Genomic DNA, 20,054 nt, shown 5'->3' with positions numbered 1-20,054 from the left:
TGGGGCCATATAGGGGTCATGTTTGTCTGAGCTAAGTTGGGTTGAAGTTTGGATGGCTGATGCAATGAAGGTGCTTGTTGGGCAATTCCTATTGTAGCTGAGGGTTAATCCTACCTTTGTTCTGACCTTGCTCTATGGCACTTGCTTATGAATAGAGCTAGCTATATCTCTATCTCTTAAGTGCTGACTTCTGCTGTGGGCTATTAAGGAAGGCGGGGGCTGTTTTCCAACAGAATGTTTCTCCATTTCTCATCCAGGGAAATATAATATTCTGCCTTTTTGATATTTCTCAAAATATTTCATTCTTCTAAGAGAGGGGTATGTGGTAACATTCTGCACCCCGTTGTCTTTGCCAACTCAAATGCTTGCAAGTAGAAATTGCATATACCAGGGTACTTTTGCAAATACCTGCCAGTTTCAAAGTGCACAATTTTGATCACATGACCATGAGGATGCTATGACCGTTGTAAATGCAAAGAATAGTTTATAAGTTCCTTTTTGTTCAGTGCCATAGTAACTCTGAACCCTCACTAAGGTTTAAGGTTTAATTTTATTTATAGGCCGCCCAATCCCGGAGGAGTCCGGGCGGCTTACAGTGAGGGAAGAAAAATAATAAGAGAAAATAAGAATAAAAAAAAAGACAGGTTAAAACAACACAGATACATTCGTTTCGGTTGGGGCTGGACCTCAACAATGAGGTCAACAGCCCCAGGCCTGCCGGAATAGCCAGGTCTTGACAGCTTTTCTGAAGGCCATGAGAGTGGGCGAGGTCCGGATTTCTGGGGGTAGTTCGTTCCAAAGGGTCGGAGCAGCCACAGAGAAGGCTCTCCTCCGGGGAGCCGCCAGCCGACATTGTCTGACTCACGGCATCTGAAGGAGGCCCACCCTGTGGGATCTTACCGACCGTTGGGAGGAGTGTGGCAGTAGGCAGTCTCGCAGGTATGCTGGCCCTGAGCCAAGGTGGTGCAGTGGTTAAATGCAGCACTGCGGGCTACTTCCGCTGACTGCAGTTCTGCAGTTCGGCTGTTCAAATCTCACCGGCTCAGGGTTGACTCAGCCTTCCATCCTTCCGAGGTGGGTAAAATGAGGACCCGGATTGTTGTGGAGGCAATATGCTGACTCTGTAAACCGCTTAGAGAGGGCTGAAAGCCCTATGAAGCGGTATATAAGTCTAACTGCTATTACTATTGCTATTGCTATAATAGTCATAAATTGAGGATTACCATATGAGGCAGCCCTGCATATCCCATTAGTGCTAGAAAGTGGCCAGAATGCAGTACCAGAGGTGGTATCCAGCCCTCAGGAAAGTAAAACTCTTGAATCCATTAAGTTGAATCAAAACAACTTTTACCGAGAAAAAGTGATTGCGGGAAAGCAAGGCGAAATCTGAAAAATCCCGCACAAAGCAACTATTTCGTTTCTCCTAACCCAACTCCCCCAACCAGTCCACCAGCAGCCAATGTGATGCCGAAAGTTTGTTTTGAGAATGCTGAGGTGCTGGGCAGATAACAGTTCACCCTCAGGGCACAAGGGCCTTGAAGGTCAAATCAAGATCTGGACTTCCGCAAAGCAATTAAGACCTGGCTGTTCCGGCAGGCCTGGGGCTGTTGAATTATCCAGCCCCATCGGAATGTTAGATGTTACGTCTGTTGCTGAATTTTTAATTGTTGTTTTTATTTTTGTACCCCCCCCTCCCTTCTTATTGTTAGCCGCCCTGAGTCTTCCGGGAGTAGGGCGGCATACAAGCTAAATAAACTGAACTGAACTGAACTGACTTATTGGAAGCCTGAATATTTGATTCTGACCTTTCCAAAAGTTTCTTTTCATGTTTCTCTGCTCGACAGCCTTTTCCCCGATGAATGAAGCCGCAGGGTTGATTTGCATCAGGCCGGCATTATTCCGCGCCACTTTGAGTGCACGGGAAACTCACAACACAAAGCAACCTTTTCTGTTTCCTTGTGCCAAAAGCGTTTTCTTCCTACAGGCTCCCATTGTGAACAACCGAACATATGGGCTTGCATAATATGCATCTTGCCTTTTTTTCTCATTGCTCAGCCTGACTGTGCTGTAACATTCCTTCCGTGGCGCTTATAGAGTCACGCTAGCCCAGCCTTCGGTTTATTTTCCAACGCAAAAGAAATGTGGGTAGCATACAGCTTGTTTAAGCATAATACATTCTTTTGGTACACTTATGTGTTGATCATAATCTAGGACTCAAATGTCAAAGAACATCCGTCAAAGAGGTTGTTGTTTTGTTCCCATTGCCTCTTGCGATGTGATACTCCTTGATGAATAATAATAAGTCTTCCATCTGTTCTGACCCAGCCTTAACAGAAGCAAGAAACAGACTCCTTGTCACGAAAAACCCCTATTTACCTCTTGTGAATGAATGGCATTCACCCACCGAAAGTCCAGGCAATAATCCTGCAAGGAGTTAATTGCAGTAACAGACCTTATCAGTTCCTTGAGATAATTGCAAGGCCGTGAGCTCCCAGCCGAAAGGCTGCAAATTAAGTTCTGGCAAGCAATCTCTGTGGCACGAAACACGATGAGTAGAATCTTCAGAAATACAAACTGTTGTCTCCTACGACCACCACTCCCCTTTCCTTCTATTTATTCCCCAGATGGGGAGGGGCCATTCAGCGTCCATGTGTGCTTTGCTTCCCGAGTCGACTCCTTGTCCTCCGTTGTTCCCCTCTCCTAACTGCTCTGTGCATATGTTGTCTGGAACAGGCTCCAGCTGTTCTTCGTCCTCACTCATCTCAGCCGCAATTCACTTGTCCTTCTTTGAGTTACCCTGCATTGAATCGTCTCACGGCAAGTTGTCCTGTGATTTATCCGGTGATGAGTTCCCCAGGGCAAGTTGGCCGGAGCAAGACAGTTGGGTGAGTTAGTTGGGGTGAATCAGCTGTAGTAAATTGTCCTATATCCGGGGTGTCAAACTCAAGGGCCGGGGCTGGATCTGGCCCACAGGGTGCTTAGATCTGGTCAGTGTAGCTGTCCTGGAAACAATGAAGTGCAGGCCCGTGGTTTCTCTGCCAGCAAAAAAATGGAGCTCAGGAGGGCTGCAGGAGGCTGTCACAGCTGAAAACAGAGCTTGGGATCCTGTTTTCACTGGCAGAGTACTCGCACCACCACAGGCGCCTCTGACATGAGTGACATCAAGCTGGCCACACCCACCTTGGCCACGCTTCCCCACAACAGTGATGTCACCCTCAATGAAATCAAGGTTGACACCCCTGTCCTAGATCTTTTGTAATACTTCCAACTCCATTTCAAAAAGGATCTTTGCAGCGATGTGACCATGTGACAGCTTCAAAGGGCAGCTGAATCTTTCCGGAATAGGATGTAGATGCTTTAAAGAGTTAGAACCGAATATTAAATTTGAGGGTCAAATTATTTCCCAAAAGCTACTCAGTCCTTTTTTAAAAAAATCATTCCGTGTAATTAACTGATCAAAAAAGTTTGAGTCTATTTTTTTAAAAAAAGGAAAGCTAAAAAAAAAATGCAAATGATTCTATTAAATATTCTCTTTAAAAAAAAAACACCACCTTCCATTTCATACTGAATCTTTCTCTGGCTGCAGTTTCTTTTCCAATATCCATTCTACCCAACCCTTCTGTTCAATGTTTGGAGACACTTTGTAAGGTTGGAAAGAAAGAATAAAAGTGACTGTGCACTAAGCTAGAGAGCAGCATGTTTTGATGGGTACTTGAGAGACCGCCTGCTGCCAATTACCTCCCATAGACCCGTTAGATCGCACGGGGTCGGCCTCCTCCGGGTTCCGTCTACCAGCCAATGCCATCTGGCTACCACCCGGGGGAGGGCCTTCTCTGTAGCAGCTCCGGCCCTTTGGAATGAACTCCCCGCGGAGATTCGGACCCTCACCTCTCTCCAGGCCTTCCGGAAAGCCGTCAAAACCTGGCTGTGCCAGCAGGCCTGGGGTTGATGAGTTCCCCTCCCCTCTCAACTTGTATGGCTGTATGACTCTTGTGTATTTTAATTACATGTATTGTGTTTGTATCCCCTTTTCCCCTTTTGAGTTGTTCGCTGCCCTGAGTCCCTCCCGGAGAAGGGCGGCATACAAATAAACTAAATCTTAATCTTAATCTTGATAACTGACCTGCAAAAAAAAAAAAAAGAAGGAACTCGAGAATGATTATCTCAGAAGCTTTTAGTAAAACTCATTGATTAATTTAAAAAAAAAAATAGCATTCTTGGCTCAGTCTTGTCAGTGGCTTCAAGGCCACCTTATATTTTCATTCATTTATTGTCCCTTGGAAATGCATCCATCTATCTTATTACTGATGGATTAAACTCACAAAATTTGCAAGCTTTGTAGGAATTCTGTTTTGTAACACAGGCAGGTCCAACTTTGAATTAAAAACTCATAAAGTCAGATTTTATCCCATTCCAATTCCATTTAGAGGCAACAGAGGTAAGCAGGTTTTTTTTTTTTTTGCCACTCTGATTCTCAAACATTTCAGTAGTTTAAAGGTGAAATGTTGCGTTCAATAAAACAATTGATTCAATTAAAGCAAAACACGCCCACCCTAGCTTTTTCTAAAGGTTAAAGTTTGGAAGGTTTGAATTATTCAAAACATAAAATTAACATTTCTTGAAAACAAAAATTGTGGGGGAAAAAGGACATTGTGGTTATGTCTCGGCAACACGCTCCTGATTCACTTAATCCTCTTTTACTCAAATCAGTCATAAATTAATCATGCAGGCGGGATCTGTCTAACACACTTGGCTAAAATCTGATGCACGCGCTTATAGTTCCGTGTTTCATGGAAATAGTGTTTCGTAGAAATGTTAGGGAAACTACTCACTTGTGATGGGATGTGTGGGTGGCCTTGGGCAGGGGTGGGCTGCAGGGGGTTCGCAGGGTTTCGGGAGAACCTCTACCTAAGATTCTGTCGGCGTGAGCTTGAATGGACTCCAGAGGATGGTAGAAGACAGGAAGGCCTGGAGGAACGTTGTCCATGGGATCGCGATGGGTCGGACATGACTTCGCAACTAATAACTACAACAATCTCTTTTCTCTCCCCCTCCCTCCCTCCCCCCCTCTCTTGTCTCTCTCTCTCTTTCTCTCTCCTTCTCTTCCTCTTTTTACTTTCTTTTTCTTCTCTTTCCCTGTCTCTTCTTTCCTTCTCTTTCTTTTTCTCTCTTCTCTCTCTCACACTTTCTCTTCTCTCCCTTCTCCTTCTCTCTTTCACTCTTTTTATCTTCTCCCTCTCTTTCTCTTCTATTTGTCTCCTTGGCCACCTGATGAGAAGGAAGGACTCCCTGGAGAAGAGCCTCATGCTGGGAATGATGGGGGGCAAAAGAAGAAGGGGACGACAGAGAAGGAGGTGGCTGGATGGAGTCACTGAAGCAGTCGGTGTGAGCTTGAATGGACTCCAGAGGATGGTAGAGGACAGGAAGGCCTGGAGGAACGTTGGCCATGGGGTCGCGATGGGTCGGACATGACTTCACCACTAACAACAAGAGGTTTGTTCTCTCTCTGCAATATTGCAAAACAAGGAGAGGGGAGGGGAGAGCTTGGTGTGGGACATCCTAAGAAGATGATTATGTTGCAGGTTTTTTTGTTTCTGTCTGTGTTTTACTCTTTTATTGTTTTATGACCGTTTTATAGCTCCTGGTTTTACAGCTGTTGTGAGTGTCCCAGAGCAGTTGACAATGTGTGGCCATATATAAATAAATAAACAAAAGAATTTTTTCTTTTACAACAAAGGCCATCTCGCTGCTTGCCTTTCCTTGGACTTTAGATTACAATTAAAGTTCCATAAATGATTTTTATGGATTTTATGTGTCTCGCGGTTATGTGTCTTGCACAGGAAAAAAACTTCCTTGGCTTTGATTTGAAAAAGCCCAGGCTATTTCTCACAAGACACGAAATATGCAGGAGCAACCAGCCATTTTCTTCCAACCTCAAAGGGTGCCCTACCACTCTTGTTTTGACGGGGAATTTGTAATTGTAATTGTAATTTAATAAATGTATATGCCACCCAATCCCGTAGGACTCCGGGCGGCTTACCAAAACAAGATTAAAAAGATAAAAAGTTAAAAATAGGGAGAGAGGAAACAAATTTAAAAGCAATGCACCATACACTCAATCTTGGTGGGGCCGGACCTCATTCGTGAGGTCAACAGCCCCAGGCCTGCCGGAATAGCCAGGTTTTAGTGGCTTTTCGGAAGGCCGAGAGAGTGGGAAGGGTCCGGATCTCTATGGGTAGATCGTTCCACAGGGCTGGAAATTCCACAGGAATTTATCTTTGTCTTTTGAAATGTGAAAAAGAGCCTGCTTTCTGTTGTTGAAAGAAATGTCCTTCTAGGTTCAGCTCCAAGTGGGGAAAAAGACACTGGAGACATGGAGGCTGCTTGGAAAGATGGTTTATTGTTGGACAGGCCCACATGGCTTGAGCCCTGAACAGAAAAGGTGATCACATGCTTCAATGTTGGTGGAGAAGAAGAGAAGGGCTGAGGAAGGGGCTTGCTAGGCTTTTATACCCTGTTCAGTCCCACTCTCTGTTTCCTGTTCCTGTGTAAGAAATGTATTCTGACTGGTTGTCAGACTCCCATGGTGCCATGCAGGGGGCTACTCTCTAGGCTGTGATGAGTTCTCAGTTGCCTTGTGGTCAGTTGAGTAATATCCCTTCCCCCTACAGCTGCAGTGAGGAGAAGTCTTTATTATGTAAAGTGGGCTAGCCTGGCCATCTTAATGGCCCATTAGCTGGGGATGGGCAGAAAGCTATAGGCAACTATTCTGTCTTTTGAAACATGTTTCTTTTCACATCCAGAGAAATATTCTGCCTTTTCAATATTTCCTAGGATATTTCATTTTTCTGGGAGAGGGCTGGATGATAACTTCCCACACTGTACAATACAATACAATAGCAGAGTTGGAAGGGACCTTGGAGGTCTTCTAGTCCAACCCCCTGCCTAGGCAGGAAGCCCTATACCGTTTCAGACAAATGGCTATCCAACATCTTCCTAAAGGCTTCCAGTGTTGGGGCATTCACAACTTCTGGAGGCAACTTCTGTTCCACTGATTAATTGTTCTAACTGTCAGGAAATTCCTCCTCAGTTCTAAGTTGCTTCTCTCCTTGATTAGTTTCCACCCATTGCTTCTTGTTCTATTCTCAGGTGCCTTGGAGAATAGCTTGACTCCCTCTTCTTTGTGGCAACCCCCGAGATATTGGAAGACTGCTATCTTGTCTCCCCTGGTCCTTCTTTTCATTAAACTAGACATACCCAGTTCCTGCAACCGTTCTTCATATGTTTTAGTCTCCAGTTCCCTAAACATCTTTGTTGCTCTTCTCTGCACTCTTTCTAGAGTCCCCACATCTTTTCTACATTGTGGTGACCAAAACTGAATGCAGGATTCCAAGTGTGGCCTCATCCCAGATGCATCAGTCTAGGATAGGATACTTCCAAATGACAATGGGAATAGCAATAACACTTAGACTTATATACTGCTTATAGCCTTCTCTAAGCAGTTCACATAGAGATGTGGTGGCTCAGTGGCTAAGACACTGAGCTTGTTGATCAGAAAGGTAGACAGTTCAGTGGTTCGAATCCCTAGCGCCGCGTAAGGAGTGAGCTCCCATTACATGTCCCAGGTTCTGCAGTTCGAAAGCACGTAAAAATACAAGTAGAAAAATAGGGATCACCTTTGGTGGGAAGGGAACAGCGTTCTGTGCACCTTCGGCATTGAGTCATGCCGGCCACATGACCACGGAGATATCTTCAGCCAGTGCTAGCTGTTCGGCTTTGAAACGGATATGAGCACTGTCCCCTAGAGTCAGGAACAACTAGCACATTTGTGCGAGGAGTACCTTTACTTAATAATTTAAAGTGCTCTGGGTTTTGCCAGCTTTGCTGAAACTGACAGATTTTCAACATCTCCAGGAGTGCTTCTCATCCCCTACCCCCTCAGTCAAGCAATTAATCTCAGATGCATTTTTAGTAAATTAAAAATTGATGTTGCCCAACCCATTAATTGAAAGTCGCTGTTTCAATAGGAGACGTCGTCGGACAGCGCTGGCTCTTCAGCTTTGAAATGGAGATGACCACTGCCCCCTAGAGTCAGGAATGACTAGCACATATGTGTGAGGGGAACCTTTACCTTTAAACAGTTTACAGAGTCAGCTTATTGCCCCCAACAATCTGGGTCCTCGTTTTACCGATTCGGAAGGATAGAAGGCTGAGTTAACCTTGAGCTGGTCAGGATCGAACTGCCAAATTGCTGGCAGCCAACAGAAGTAGCCTGCAGTATTGCATTCTAACCACTGTGCCACCGAGCAGTGATTAGAATGAAGTATGGCACTTATGTATCTTAACAATACAAGTAAAGTACACAGATTTAAAAAAAAAATCACATACTTTTATGACAAAATGCTTAACCCTGGCCAACTCATCATGGCCAACTAGCCGTGGGGAAATCCAGCAATTAGTTTAATTATTTAAAATAATTTTAAAAATATTATAATTTTTGTAATGCACATTTCATTTTGTCCCTCCGTTTGCACCCTTTCTTTAAGAATTCTATTCCACCATTTCTTCAATTTTAGGGTAACTCTTTGCTCCTGCCGAGTTGTCCCACAGCAAGTTGACTATGGTGAGTTTGGCCAGGCGAGTTAACCGCAGTAAGTTGTCCCATTCCTTGCGATCTTCTCCAATTCAGATTAACAGAGTTTGAAAGGGACCTTGTAGGTCATCTAGTCCTACCCCCCCACACAAGCAGGAGACCTTATATCATTTATGACAGATGGCTGTCCAGTCTCTTCTTGAAAGCTTCCAGTGATGAAGCTCCCATAACTTCTGAAGGCAACTTCTGTTCCAGTGGTGGGTTTCAAAATTTCTTGGAACCTCTTGTGTAGGTGTGGCCTGCTTTCCGGGTCCACTGGTGGAACCTCTTCTAACCGGTTCAATAGATTTGACGAACTGGTTCTACCAAAGTGGTGTGAACCGGTAGGAACCCACCTCTGTTCTGTTCCATCGGTCGATTGTTCTCACTGTCAAAAAAAAATCTCCTTATTTCCAGGTTGAATCTCTCCTTGTTCAGTTTCCATCCAGTATTCCTTGTCTGGCTTTTGGGTGCCTTGGAAAATAGAAAATTCTTTGTCTTCTCTTCCCCTGTCTCCAAGTCCCGCTATGTCCACTGTTCTGACCCCCCCTTTCTTCGCCCGTTCACAGACGACAGTCAGACAGACTTAAAAGGAAATAACTTTATCAGTCCTGGCTCACGCTGGCTGCGAGCCCCAAAATAAACATAAATAATGTCTCTGGCAAAAAGGTTACGCAGCAGAATGCAAAAACAAAGAGCTATTACACCAACATCAGGTTTACAGAAAGAAAGCAAATCACTTCTCCAAGTGTCTCTTTGAATCAGGGTTACAGAAAGCAAATCACTTATCCAAGTGCCTCTCACAAACAAACCATGATCGATGAACGACGAATCACGAACGAACAAGTGAACGTTGACTTCTGCAACCAGGGCGTGGCACCATCAGTCCTTTTATCTCCAGAAGACGACACTAACGAGCCCCAGCTGCATTGTTATTCCTGCATCCCGACTCAACTCACAACAAACTTCTGCTGAGTCACAACAGTCCGCTATCCAGACTTTTCTATTTTTCTATTTATTGACAATTGTTATACCTGATGTGTCATGTGGCAGGTCCTTGTGGGTTTGAATTCTAGAGTCTCCGAGCAATTTATTATGATTCTCAGATTTATCTGCCACCCATGTCCGGGTTCGGGGTGACCCTGATTGACTTACAGTAAGATAAAATATACCACATGTCTGATGATTATAAATAGAAAAAGAGAATAAAATTACAAAAATTAAAACAAATTTTAAAAAAATCAGTAAGAAGGGACACATGAGGTAAAGAATCTCCAGCAGCATGGATTGCCACTGCAATATTCAATAGTGTAGGGATCAAACTCTCTGCATCATGTTGCCATTGCGTGATGTTTCACAACATTTTCCCCCTTCACGGAGCTGCGGTGAGTGTGACCAGTGGTGGGATTCAGCCAGTTCAGACCGGTTCGGACGAACAGGTTGTTAAATTGCTGGCTGGCCTCACCCCTTCCTGCCCTGCCCCTTCCAGGAGTCCTCCCACACACCATTTTGCCTCCCAGGGAAGTGCAGGGAGGCCTACTAGGCCCAAAATGGGGCACAGGGTGTGTGTGATGTGGCCCCCTAGGGCCTGTTTTTGCTCCCAGGAGGCTGCAGGGAGAACTACTAGGCTCAAAACAGGGGGGGAAGCGCCCCCCCCAACCCATTTTTGTTCCCAGGGGGTTGCTGGGAAACCTGAGTGCTGCCTTTTACACCCCCTGGCCATGCCCACTATGGCCACACCCACCCAGCCAGTCATTAGGGCAGAGAACCGGTTGTTAAATTAGTTGAATCCTACCACTGGCCATGTGCTGCATCCAGCCCAGAGGCCACCAGTTTGACACCTCTATTCTACAGCCGTGTTTCTCAACCTCGGCAACTTGAAGATGGGTGAACTTCAACTCCCAGAATTCCACAGCCAGCACGAGAGTTGAACTCCACCCATATACTCTGCCCTAGGGGGAAAAAGGAAGCCAGACGAGACAAAGTTTTCCCATAACAGAACATTTTATTGCAAGTTTAAGTTATACATTGTACAGCATTATTGCCTTTCAAAAAGGATATTATGTCCTCAGCTTGAACTCAAGGGTTAGGGATTATATCATCATTTTTATTTTTATTTTTGGCAGAATCAAACAGAAGAGTGGCCATCCCGGAATGCTTGTTTTTTTTTTTTTTAATATCCTGATTAATGTCTATGGCTATGTACCGGTCGCATCCAAGCACTTAGCAAGCCAGTTTAGTTTCAGAGGTCAGCCAAGGGGTGCTAAACGCTGTCCCGACTGAAGTTTTAATAACATGACGCTGCTGATTTTTCAGTCCGAGTAAGCATAATAGAATCAGGTCTGGGTTTTAAAAGTGGGCTGGCACAGGGTGCCAGGCAGTGGGTGTTTCTAATTAAGTAAATGAGAGTGGTGATGACGGCAACCATATGGATGCCTATTTGTTTATTTGTTATTAAAATAAATCTAATCTATTTGTCTACTCACCTTTGCATGCTTTCGAATGGCCAGGTGAGCAGAAGCTGGAGTAAGTAACAGGAGCTCACTCCATCACGCAGCGCACGGGTCTCGAACAAGCAACCTTCTGCGCAATAACCCCAGCATCTTAACCGCTGGGGACATAGATTTTTTTTTCCAGAGTAGTTGATACAAATAGCCTTTCAAATTCTTCTCCTGGGTGCGTTTCAAATTCTTCTTCTGAATACCGAATAGTCCTGAAAAAGGAAAGGGAAAAAAAAAGCAATTCTCTCAAGCAGTCATCCCCTAGGACTGTAATGGGGAACCTATGGCACAGCGCCCTCTCTGTGGGCAAGCGGGCCTTTACCCCAGTTCAGCTCTGCAGCGGATGTGATGAGCACTGCCCCCTCGAGTTGGGAATGACTAGCACATATGTGCAAGGGGAATCTTTACCTTTAACCCCGAATCCTCTTTGTTGCTCTTCTCTGCACTCTTTCTCGAGTCTCCACATCTTTTCTACATCGTTGCGACCAAAACTGAATGCAGGATTCCAAGTATGGCCTTACCAAGGCATTGTAAAGTGGTATTAACACTTCACGTGATCTTGATTCCATCCCTCTGTTTATGCAACTGTGTAGGCTTTTTTCTGTGCCATCCAGAAATTCTGTGTGCCATCCACAAATCTGAACTCTTTTCTGCTCTGTCATCCCTTGCAGCCCTGTTTACAAATACTTCCAAAGCCATCTACCATATTTTTCGGAGTATAAGGCTGAAAATCTGGGCGCATCTTATACACTGAATACAGCATTTTTGGCCTCCCAAAACCCTGCCCCCTTCACCCAAATGGCTGTGCACAGCCTTTAGGAGCCTTGCAGAGTCCTCTTGGGGGCTGGGGAGGGCAGAAATGAGTGAAAAATGGGCCATTTTTTCTTAATTTTGCCCCCCCCCAGCCGCCAGGAGCACTCTATAAGCCTCCTAAAAGCTCTGCATACCCTTTTTTTGACAAAAAATGGGCTCGTTTTTGTGAAAAACGGGCCATTTTTTGCTCATTTGGGGGGCATCCCCCAGGAGCACTCTACAAGCCACCTAAAGGCTATTCATGCCCCCTTTTTAAAAAAACGGGCCCATTTTCACGAAAAACAGGCCATTTTGGGGAGGTCAGCAGAGTGCAAAAACTTTTTTAAAAAATTGGTGTGTCTTATACTCCAGTGCATCTTATGCTCCGAAAAATACGGCATTTCCATCTACTCAGGTGACACTTTCCATTCACCAAGAGTGGAGAAATCATTCTTTTGGAAATGAGCCCCAACTCTTACGCCTCTGGGATCTTGTTAGTAAATATATCAGCTTCCTCGGGTCGCCCACTTCACTTTTAAGTCAACAAAGTTGTTTTCTTAAGCAGGGAACACATAGTGCCCTCAATGTTCCTCCACCGTTCGTAACTTCCTTATCTTCTTCCCAGCTGCTGACTGCGGATGATCATAGGAGCATTGAGTTCAAAGAGTTTAATCCCCTCCTTAGTTCAGGTGTCCAAATTAAAAGGTTTATGAGAGGTTCAACTCTACTTGAACGCATCTAAGCATTTCTGTGGGTAATTTTCCACCATGGCTAGTTTACTTACCCGCTCTGCTGAGGCTCATCACGGTACGCTTGAATTGACAAGGGTAATTATCAAATGTAGGTAAAGCAGTACAACGGGTTGCCTCCCAGCTGCTTAGCCGGTAGCTACACTCACAGGGATGTTTCACTGACTGACATGACAGCCTAAAGCCACAATTGGCAATGGAATCTTGGTCTTTGAACAAAGTGGTTGTTAAATGAGTGTGTTAAAGCTGTGTGAATGCTTCGCTCAACGACTGCAATGCCAGCAATCCGAATTGGAATCGTTAAGCCATGTCTCAGCTCAATAGGTGGACGGAATGGAAGTTCAGCTTCCCTGGAGTGGATGGTGGAGAATGGAAGTATTTATACTCCTTGCAGACAGCTGGCCATTATTTTAGCAGGTCATTAAGGTCACCTGGAGATTTATCTGTGTCTTCAAAGTCACCTGAGTGGTGCAAATGGGTGGTGGAGCCTTCTTGGAACTTTTGAAAGGACTGTGTTGTACATTGGGGATAGATGATGTCATATATCTCTCCCTCCGTTGAGAGAGGGCTGTTCATTGTTGACATAGATGGCCTCTTTGACCCCTCTTTCAAACCAGTGGACCTCTCTGTCCAAAATGTGGACACACAGTAGAGTGTTTTTCCCTTTGTAGATGGGGTGGAAGATTATGGCTCAAAACTGCTAACCAAAATGTTGGGATAGATCCTATTGTGGTTGGGTTGCAGGAATGAAGCTCAGATCTTCGGGATCTGAACTCTGTTTCTCCACCGCATCTGAGTTTGCTTCTCTTCTGTATGTAGATGGGAATTGCTCCGGGTGGCTGGAGGAATGGAGCTCAAATATCTGAGTAGGGTTTCTGCACTGCAACAAATGCATTCAGTTCCTCTTGAGAGGCAGCTTTTTCAACCAGTCCATAGAGATGAGAGGAGTCCTCTGGCAAGTTGAAGCAGCTTTCAACCTTTCCTGCTGGCTTCCCCATTGACTTTCTGGGAAAGCCAATGGAGAAGACTGCAAATGGTGATCCCATGATTACAGGGCACATGGCAACTGCCCATAGGTGTGAGTGGGTTGCCAAGGACCTACATTGCAATCATGTGACCATGGGGCGGGTGGCATAACATTTTATAACAGCCAAAAGAGCTTCACGAGCTGTAAAAACACCCCTTCCAAGGCCATCATACCTTTGAATGGTCATTAAATGATCAGTTAGAAGTCAAGGACTATCAGTCATGTCATCTGAGTTTCACTGTCGCTGAATCTATCTCAGTTCCAAGAGTCTCATTAAAAGGCATGATGTCTTAACGTCAACCATCCAGCTCAGTCATGAATGGGATAATGGGATGCAACTAGGGCACTTCAGTTGTAACCAAGTCCAGTTGAAAGAAAAAAACTACAAGAAAGGGAGGCTAAAGACACCAACCAATAAAATACCAAGTATAGCAGTTTTAGTTAAAATCTGCTCGGTTACAATGATGGATATATTAGATACTCAGATTCAGATTCAAAGAGCCAAGGTGGTGCAGTGGTTAAATGTAGCACTGCAGGCTACTTCAGCTGACTGTAGTTCTGCAGTTCGGCTGTTCAAATCTCACCGGCTCAGGGTTGACTCAGCCTTCCATCCTTCCAAGGTGGGTAAAATGAGGATTGTTGTTGGGGGCAATATGCTGACTCTGTAAACCGCTTAGAGAGGGCTGAAAGCCCTATGAAGCGGTATATAAGTCTAACTGCTATTGCTAACTGCTATTGCTAAATGAGACTTCATCCAATTTAAAGTAACCTCACAATGATGTTTGTCCATTGTGTTCGAAGTAAGTAAGTAAAATCTTTTATTACGGTCAAAGACCAGCAATACACATTAGTTTTTACACTATGTTAAAAAATACTAACATTAAAATATAATTAAAAAGTATTGACATTAAAAGTGGATAATAACATAATGGTCCAAAGATTGTTAAAGGTATGTCCAGATAATTGGTACAAGATGGTACTATACTTCTGTAGCCAATTTTTTTTCTTATGGACATTGCAGCAGCACAGAACTTTGCCACTGCATACGTGGTAGCCGGGTTAGTGTCCTGGAGGAGAAAGCCTAGATAAAAATGGTCTGCCCTCCCTGGGAATCTCTCTAATAAGGGGAGAATATGTGCAGATCTACAAGCTCTGTATAGCTCGCAGTGTAACAGAACATGTGAATTATCTTCCACTTCTCCTTTACCACATATACAAATCCGTTCTGCTATAGGTGTTCTCTTATACCTGCCCTGGAGGAGTGCTGAAGGAAGAATATTAAATCTGGCTCTGAAGAAAGCTATTATTGTGTTCGAAGAGGACCTTGACATCTAACAGGTTGAGGGTTGTCCCAGATGTGTCCGCAGGTGGCTGGTAAGGCCTATACGGACATAAAATGTTCTGCCACCTGTTGGGCAGACATGTGTGGGTGTCATTGTTGCAGCATTTGCAACTCTGGTTTTATGGAGTGCTCACTTCTCTTGTGCTATGTGTCAGGGTTCCAAATAGCATCCGAAAGTAAATCAGAGTCCGAGGCAAAGGATTCCTCAAAGTTCCAATTTATTAAGAGAGACCTGTTGGCACATCTGGGAAAACCCCGAATCTGAAAGCTTCCTGATTTTCCCACCCAGTTGAAAGTTCAAGATCTTGCCCCCAAACCCTCAAGTCCATCACATGGTCCAATCTCCCACTGCCGTGCTGGCAGTTCCACCCATCCAGTTCCGGCCAGGTGCAGAGACAAAGGATGACCTTGGCTTTCTAGAAAGAATTTTGTTGTGGCTACATATCATCCAACTCCGTATAACCCCCCACTCCCATTTTCCCACAATAGAAAATGTATAATAAAGTAATAAAAAGCATGGCAGGCCTAAGATCTGAAATAAAAGATGGCTGCAGGCCTGAACACCATGGTTGTTCGTCTGTCCTCAGATGTCTCGCAGCCTTGGTGGATCGGCGTGTGCCATGTCGATCGGTCTTGTGCCAGGGTTTCCCAGGAGGTGGTGTCAATTTCCAGGGACTTGAAAGAGGCATTCAACATGTCTTTGTATCACTTCCATTGTTCCATTGTCCCACGCCCCCCGGGCAATCGCTTTCCTTGAGACAGCTTACCATAGAGGGGCTGATTTGGTCTGGCATCCTTGCAAGAGTAACCTCATCTCAAACTGATCTCAGAATCTAAGAAGGGCGGATTCTGTTACCGTATTTTTTGGAGTATAAGACGCACCAGAGTATAAGACACACCAAGGTTTTGAAGAAGCAAATTTAAAAAAAAGTCTTTGCACACTGCAAAAATGGCCAGTTTTTCATGAAAATGGGCCTGTTTTTGTTCAAAAAAGGGCATGAATAGTTCTTAGGAGGCTTGTAGAGTGTTCCAGAGCCCCGGGGAGGGGGGGGGCGCGGACGAGGAAAAATTGGCCCGTTTTTGGCAAAAATGGGCCTGATTTTTGTCCAAAAAAGGGCATTAGGAAGCTTATAGAGCGTGGCACGACATAACCACGAACGTCAAAAGCGCGCCAACAACACCGCAGCGCTAAAACCGCGATGTCAAAAGCGCGCCGACAACAGCGCGCCGACAGAAGCGCGATTTAACTTAAGGTAAGGTTTAGGATTAGGTTTAGGGTTAGGTTTAGGGTTAGGTTTAGGGTTAGGTTTAGGGTAGGTTTAGGGTAGGTTTAGGGTTAGGTTTAGGGTTATTTTTAGGGTTATGTTACAGCGCGCTTCTGTCGGCGCTCTGTTGTCGCGCGGTTTTGACGGTGCGGTTTTGTCACCGCGCTTTAGTCACACGTGCTTTAGTCTACTGTGGTTTTGTGGTGGAACCCTTATAGAGTGCTCCTGGGGGCTGGGGGAGGGGCAAAATTGAGCAAAAAAGGGGCCATTTTTTGCTTATTTCTGCACTCCCAAGCCCCCAGGAGCTCTCTGAAAGCCTCCTAAAAGCTACGCATGGCCATTTTGGTGAAGGGGTGGGGTTTCAGGAGGCAAAATTTTTTGCTATATTCAGTGTTTAAGATGCACCTAGATTTTCAGCCTCTTTTTTGAGGGAAAAATGCGTCTTATACTCCGAAACATACGGTAATTTTTCAATGGGAATTTCCACTAAGATAGCAATAGCAATAGCAGTTAGACTTATATACCGCTTCATAGGGCTTTCAGCCCTCTCTAAGCGGTTTACAGAGTCAGCATATTGCCCCCAACAACAATCCGGGTCCTCATTTTACCCACCTCGGAAGGATGGAAGGCTGAGTCAACCCTGAGCCGGTGAGATTTGAACAGCCGAACTGCAGAACTACAGTCAGCTGAAATAGCCTGCAGTGCTGCATTTAACCACTGCGCCACCTCGGCTCTTAGATATTTGGATGATTGAACTATAGGAATTATTTCTTAATGTGTAGCTTTGCACTCCCATTAGTATATTCTATGCAGATGTAGTTTCTATGGATCTGTTCCCATTTTTGTCCTTTGTAGCCTTATTACCATGAATGAGTCATACCTTGGCAATGGTGAAATCTCCACTCTGTCCTTATATATTAACTTTCCTCTGTTCTTTGAGCCATAAATCACTCAACAATTTTTCAGATATTCCTTACCGGTTCCTGTTGTGTGATCTTCTTTTATTTGTTTATAAATGTACCTTCACCCTTGGAACAAAAATAGTCAAGATGACTTATGAAATACTGAGTTAAAAAAAAAAGAAGGGAAAAAAAGGTAAGAATAAAAAGGAAGGAAGGAAGGAAGGAAGGAAGGAAGGAAGGAAAAAAAGAAAGAAAGAAAGGAGGAGGAGGGAGAGGGGGAGAAAGAAAGAGGAGAAAGAAAGAAAGAAAGGAGAAAGAAAGAAAGAAAGAAAGAAAGAAAGAAAGAAGAGAAAGAAGAGAGAGGATGAGAAAGAAAGAAGAGCAAGAAAGAAAGAAAGAAAGAAAGAAAGAAAGAAAGAAAGAAAGAAAGAAAGAGGAGGAAGAGGGCGAGAAAGAAGATGTTGGATAGCCATTTGTCTGAAATGGTACAGGGTTTCCTGCCTAGGCAGGGGGTTGGACTAGAAGACCTCTAAGGTACCTTCCAACTCTGCTATTGTAAAGAAAGAAAGAAAGAAAGAAAGAAGAGAAAGAAAGAAAGAGAAAAAAAGAGAGAGGATGAGAAAGAAAGTAGAGAGAGAAAGAAAGAAAGAAAGAAAAGAAAGAAAGAAGGGAAAGGATGAGAAAGAAAGAAGAGAGAGAAAGAAGAGAAAGAGAGAAAGAAAGAAAGAAAGAGGGAGAGGATGAGAAAGAAAGAAGAGAGAAAGAAAGAAAGAAAGAAAGAAAGAAAGAAAGGAGATGGGGAGAAAGAAAGAAGAGAAAGGAAGAAAGAAAGAAAGAAAAAAGAAAGAAAGGAGAGGATGAGAAAAAAAGGAGAGGAGAAAGAAAGGCAGGCAGGTAGGCAGGCAGATCTTGGATATTCCCCAAATTTTCAAATATGCATTTATATTTATACATTTGTAAAGATAAAGATGGTTTGAAACTTATTGCATTTTATTGTGAACATTTTGGAGTGGTTTTCTTTTTGTTGTTGTTCTGCTTCTAATGCTGTTATTGGATTTGGTTCTTGTTCCTTTTTTTTAAAGGGGCCAAGATGGCTCAGCAATTAAAGATGCTGAGCTGTCAGCTGGAGAGCTGACAGTCTGGGTTTGAGACCCCAGCGCCATGCAATGGGGTGAGCTCCCATTCCTTGCTCCAGCTTCTGCCAACCTCGCAGTTTGAAAGCACGCAAATGCGAGCAGATTAATAGGTACCACTTCCGGTAACAGCATTCCATGTGCCTTTGGTGTACAGCCATGCTGGCCACATGACCACAGAAAAAGTATTCGGACAACACTGCCCTGGAGTCGGACATACCTGGACAAGGAAACTTTTGCCTTTATGTTTTTTGCCCACCAGTAAGTTTCTCAACCCCCAGCAGCACTCCACAGGCTTCAGGAGGGCTGGGGCAAGGCAAAAACTCCCCCATTTTTGCCTTGCCCCACCCCTGCTTAAGCCTGCAGGGGGCTGCTGGGGGCTGAAGGAAGGCAAAAAAGCCTCCGTTTTTGCAAAAAATGGCCCATTTTTCGCAAAAATGGGATGCGGGGGCTGAACTTCGGGAGGCCAAAAATGGCTGTATTCGGTGTATAAGACGCACCAACATTTCCTTGTTCTTTTAGAGGGAGAAAAGGTGCGTCTCATACTCAAAAAATATGGTAGTTAAGGTTTTGAAAGAGGCTAGGTGTCAGCCTCTGTTTTGCTGCTTGCTTTTCGGCTGCCATTGAAACGGGGAGGGAGGGCATGGTATTTGGGTGAGGGAAATAATCTGTAGAGGAGGACTATTAATTGGGAGTTGTTCTCACCATCGTCTGCGCATGTGGCAAGGAGGAGAGTTTCCCGCCAAGGCCAACTGTCCGGCATACCAACCTGGTGATAATTTTTGAAGATGTCTCCCACCTGACAGCTGTGGAGATATTGGATTGGACTATGGACTGGGGTTACCAAGGGGAGGGGAATGGGTCATGTATCTAATGCTTTCGCGCACTTTTGCTCAGATCCAGCTTTGCTTAGCTTCTATTTGCTTATAATCAGTAAAAGTACTCTTAATTCTGCAAAATGGAGTTGAGTGGTTTCTTTCTTGGTTATTAAGTGAAGCAGCATTTGACACTAAGTTTATGTAATGAGCAGCAGAAATGACCTTGGGAACAGGAGGAAGATCTGTAACTAAGGCAGCAGTCAGATAAAAGGAATTTGAGTACAGGGACGAAATATCATTTGAGAAACCGTCTCAGGGATGAACCTCCCTGATCCTTATAAATAGGGCTTCCCAAACTTGGCAACTTTAAGACTTGCAAGCTTCAACTCCCAGAATTCCCCATGGCTGGCTGAGGAATCCTGGGAGTTGAAGTCCCAGGATTCCTGTGAAAGCTTGTGCCATTCACTGCCCTCCTCCTTCTATCTGCATGAGCAGGGCTCTCCAAACCTGGCGCCTTTAAGACTTGTGGGACTTCCAATCCCAGAATTCTTCATGGCTGGCTGAGGAATCCTGGGAGTTGAAGTCCACAACTCTTAAAGTTTCCAAGCTTGGAGACAATCCCCCCCCTACTCATGGAGGGGTGGGGGCAGTGCATTCAGATTTGCAAGACTGATCTTCACCTTCCAGCGAGAGAGACCAGGATGCCTGAGCTGAATAAATGCCAATGCCACCTGATTATAAGTTTACAGGAACAAAATCACTGTGTAGTCGACTTCCTTGACATTCCTGACTCCCCATTTTTCACCCCACTTGCCTCTTCTGCTATCCCCAGAGCACAGAGGAGTGGGAAGGCTTTGTTGTTGTGTAGGGGATATCCTGTGCTGGAGAGTTTG

The 20,054-nt window shown here is 44.6% G+C and overlaps 1 protein-coding gene across 1 annotated transcript in view; it reads left to right on the top strand.

The window, feature by feature from the left end:
• The first annotated feature begins 5,454 nt into the window (after window positions 1-5,454).
• LOC116511757 (sulfotransferase 6B1-like) overlaps window positions 5,455-20,054 on the top strand; it is a 28,214-nt gene continuing 13,614 nt past the window's right edge. Inside the window, exon 1 of the mRNA XM_032221939.1 lies at window positions 5,455-5,493. The gene's annotated coding sequence lies outside the window, so the exon portion shown is untranslated. The remainder of the gene's footprint in view (window positions 5,494-20,054) is intronic.

The sequence above is a fragment of the Thamnophis elegans genome, chromosome 7 (assembly GCF_009769535.1).
Source record: "Thamnophis elegans isolate rThaEle1 chromosome 7, rThaEle1.pri, whole genome shotgun sequence".
NCBI classification, from domain to species: domain Eukaryota; kingdom Metazoa; phylum Chordata; class Lepidosauria; order Squamata; family Colubridae; genus Thamnophis; species Thamnophis elegans.
This window is presented reverse-complemented; position numbering and strand designations above follow the sequence as displayed.